The 4,259-nt window shown below is 34.4% G+C and overlaps 1 long non-coding RNA gene across 1 annotated transcript in view; it reads right to left on the minus strand.

Annotated features, from left to right (window-relative positions):
- Positions 1–1,264: 1,264 nt before the first annotated feature.
- The window catches only part of LOC118160243, a 21,596-nt gene continuing 18,601 nt past the window's right edge, over positions 1,265–4,259 (minus strand). Inside the window, exon 2 of the long non-coding RNA XR_004747375.1 lies at positions 1,265–1,971. This is a non-coding gene — a long non-coding RNA (uncharacterized LOC118160243). The remainder of the gene's footprint in view (positions 1,972–4,259) is intronic.

The raw sequence follows: 4,259 nt of genomic DNA on the forward strand, positions 1-4,259 counted from the left end.
ATTCTATGATTCTGTGATTTCTTCAGTCTACCTTACAGTCCACTTATCTAGTAAGTACTTCATCAATCTGACAATGAGGATATTATGAGAAAACAGTGTCAAATGCCTTACTAAAGTTGAGATAAACAAAAATTACTGTTCTCTGTTTATCTACCTATACAGTCACCCCGTGACTTTGTGACATTGGTTAAGCATGATTTTCCCTTCATAAATATGTGCTGAACACTCCCAGGCACATTGTTGTCCTCCATGTGTCTTAAAATACTATCCAGTATTAGTTGTCCAATCACACTTCAAGGGGGAATTCAACTTACCAGGTGTCTGCTGGTACAACACAGTGGAGAGGAAACAGTCAAGGAGGTTTCTAGAGTGTATGGAAGATAACTTCCTGACACAGCTGGTGAGTGCGTGGATAGTGCCCTCCTGCACCTCTTGCTCGTAAATAGAGAAGGACTTGTGGGTGATGTGAAGTCTGTAGGCTGTCTCGGGCACAGTGATCACAAATTAAGAGTTTTCAATGCTTGGAAAAATAAGGAGGGGGTTAGCAGAATTACCACCAGTATCGACTGGTATTCTGATCCCTGAAGGAATCAATAACTATAACAATTGTATTGGCTTTCTATCTGTGTAAGTTAAGGCATCTGTGCAAGATGCTTTTCCTGGCACCTGATGTTGAGGTAGAAAATCTGTTAACTGACATCAGCAAAAGGTCTGTGAACCATCTGGATGCAATAGATGTAACTGCTGCTGTCCATTCTCTAATGTTCTGATGGAGAAGGGAGATGCTATACTTTGACAATCACAAAAAGGGTAATTAGCTTTTTGCTTTCTGGGCAGCTGAGCTTGTGTCATTATAGCTACAGCTGAATTTCCTTGAAGAGAAATAGCACAGTAGCAGTGTCAGTAAGAAAGACCTTTTGTATTTTTATTTATTTATTTATTTCAAGAAGAGTTTAACTTGTTTTTTCTTACTTGAAATTGGGGCTAGTGAAGAGGAAGAGAAACAGGATTCAGAGGAGAAGGGAAAACAAAACAAAACAAAACAAAACAACAACAACAACAAAAAAAACAGGGTTTTAAACTTGTTAAAATTCATAAATGATACAATCAGAATGGAGAGGGCTCATGGGAGGGTCACAAAAATATTCAAACGGCTGGAGAACCTGCACTTCTAAGGAAAGTTTACTGAATTGTTTGTGAAAAGTGTAAGTATAGCAGAAAGAGCAGATAATTTGCCCTTTTCTATAAATCATGTAAATTTTCCCAGAGTTGCTGCACTATTTATTTCAATGTTTTTTAATTTTAGTCCCAAGACCTTGAGTTGCACATAAGATGTGAGAAAGCACAGTATAAACTAGTTGTCAAAATACCCAAACAATATGATCAACAAACCTATATGCATAGATTTCTAGATAAACAATAACTGCTACTGGGAAAAATAAAATTATGAATATGTGGATTTTCACATTTTCTGTCTGTTTTTCTCAGTTTCATGGAATCATAATTTAGGTTGAGGGGTTCTCTGAAGATCATCTAGTCCAAACCCCTGCTCAAAAACAGGACTGTGTTGAACTGAGTCTTGAACGTCTTGCAAAGATGGAGATTCTTCAGCTCCACAAGACAACTTTGTCCAGTGTTTGACCAGCCTTGTGGTATTTTTCTTTTCTAAAGTTTGGTGGGAATTTTCAGTGTTCCACCTGTTTATTGCCTCTCATTCTATCAGTATTCCTCTCTAAGAAAATCCTATTTTTTCTTTATCATCCAAACAGTTATTTGTATGCACAAAGTCTTCCTTGAGCTGTGTCCTCTCCAGTCTGAACAAACAAAGCTCTCTCGGGCTTTCCTTCTTTGTATGGTGTGCCAGTCTCAAACCGCCTTGTAGACCTTCCCTGGATTCACTGTGTTGTGTGGAGGAGTCTTGGTTTGAGTTTTGGTCTCACAATTGCCAGAAAGATTACATTGCTGGACCTGCTAAAAAAAAAAAAAAAAAAGTTTAGTGTTGTCTACAGTGCTACAGTCTTGCTGAGAGGACACCATCCTGTCTCCTATGTCATTAATGAAGGCATTAAATAGTGCCTATCATGGTACTGATGCCTAAGAGACCACTCTGGTAACCGGTCATCAGCTGCAATTTGCACCAACCTCAGGTCTAGGTGCTAGAATGCCTGGCTTTTCAGATTTTTACTTCCATGAATATTTGAAACTAAAATATAGCAACTTAGGTTACCTGAAAATGAAGATAATGTTTGAAAAATAAGTGTAAACAGCCATCAAACAGAAATTGGATCTTAAAAACTCTTTACTTTTCTTAGTAGAAGAACCTAATATAATCTCTTCTATATAAATAAAATAAAGAATAAATCTGAAAACTCAATGTGAACAAAATCAACATAGAAAGTTCTTTATAGTTTTGACATAAACATAAAAACTTTGGAGACCAAATATATAACCCTTTCTCACAGATTCTCTTAAAAATTTCTCCTACATATGAAAAAATGCACCTGAAAAAAAGTGCTAACTAGAACACATAAGGAAAACAGTGTTTTTAGCTATTACTAATCAGTGGTAGTGCTGCTGAAATTTAACAAAAGAGTAGAACAAAATATAAAGAAAAATAACTAATAATGTGAAGTGTAGTTTCAAGGTTTATGTAGGATATTCATATTGAACAAGATAAAAACTTGTTCACTGTTAATATTTTTAAGCACTGAACAAGAGTGTTTTAGTAAGACTAGTGATTCAGCCCCAAGTTTCTTTATACCCATTCTAATTGTCTGATCTGTGCATACATTCTTATAACAGTAAGGCAATATCATTTTTGCTTTCTTAACTAAGGACACACAATAGAAAAACTGAGACAGTTTCAGATAAAGACAAAGAATGGATTAAACATTAAACTGTGTGAACATTCTGTGATTCATTTCAATCCTGGTATCTCTCACTTTGCTTGAATAGGAAAGAACATTTTTGATGATTAACATACCATTGTACTTTAGGTTACAGTTGTAGGCCACCATTATGATTTGACTGGACCACTTCTGAATTCCAATTTCAGTTGTAAGGAATTCTGGAAACAATAACTCAATGCCCAGAATTCTTATTTACCATTCACTAAATGTCAGTGAAGACAAGTGAAGCCAAAAGAGGTGGTTTTGTTTGTTTGTTTGTTTGTGTTTATTTATTTATTTATGTATTTGGAGGGGGGAGGTGGTTCCTGAGGAAGAAATTTATAAAAACTGTAAAAACTGATGGGACAGGAGTTAGATGAGAAATCATTTTTACAGATCAAGAAAGACTTGTAGGATCAACCTCTATATCAGCTTTAGATTTATCCTGTTCACTGTGAAAACTGAAGAAAGATTTTATCCTTTTTCCCGTAACAGTATGGAAACAATATATGACTTCCCTGAAGTTATCTAATTAGAACAACCATAAAATTTCTTTAATTCTTCTTTCATTTAAATATTGGTTGTCAGTGATCTTTTGACTGCTATGAAAGACCTTTCCTTGTAGACAAAATGGATGAGCACAAACTGTTTAAGGATTACTCAATCATCAGAACTTTGCTGCCTGAGCTTGTAAAACAGGATTTGTTACCAATGGGAGAGTAGTAGAAGAATTTCAAACATACTTGAAAATTTCTTTTTTTATATATATGCTACATCTCAAGAATTGCATTAGTTCCTAGAAAGAACACTCTTTTTTTAAGATCACTACACAAATGCCCAAAATGTTAAGAAATAAGTGAGACATCTTTAATTTATCAGTGGTCTGTTAACTGGGCTTTTATTATTAGTGGTGTTTATTAAAGTTTTGCCCTATAATTGATTCACATCTTTTTTTGCTAGCTACAACTTCTTTATGAGTTATTTTTATTATTTTACAAAATAAATATCAATTTAATTAAATAATTAAATGTACAACTCTTTTTCTATTGAAAGAACTGTATTCATTTATTCATGCCTAACTGGTTTTTATGCATCAGCTCAAAATTATTGTTGCTAAAATGCAAGGAAATGGATCTCTTCACATCAACGGATAACTAGAATTAGAATTAGAATTAGAATAGTTGAAAGGGACTTTCAAAGATATCAAGTCCTGACCACTACTGGGCTAATCTAAAGTTAAAGCATTTTGATGATGACATTATCCAAGTGCCTCTTGAACAATGACGTTCGTAGGGCATCAACTACCTTGCTAGAATTTTTGACCACCTATTCAGTAAACCTTTTTTTTTTTTTTTTTTTTTTTTTTTTTTT

This window comes from Oxyura jamaicensis, chromosome 1, assembly GCF_011077185.1.
Source record: "Oxyura jamaicensis isolate SHBP4307 breed ruddy duck chromosome 1, BPBGC_Ojam_1.0, whole genome shotgun sequence".
NCBI lineage: Eukaryota > Metazoa > Chordata > Aves > Anseriformes > Anatidae > Oxyura > Oxyura jamaicensis.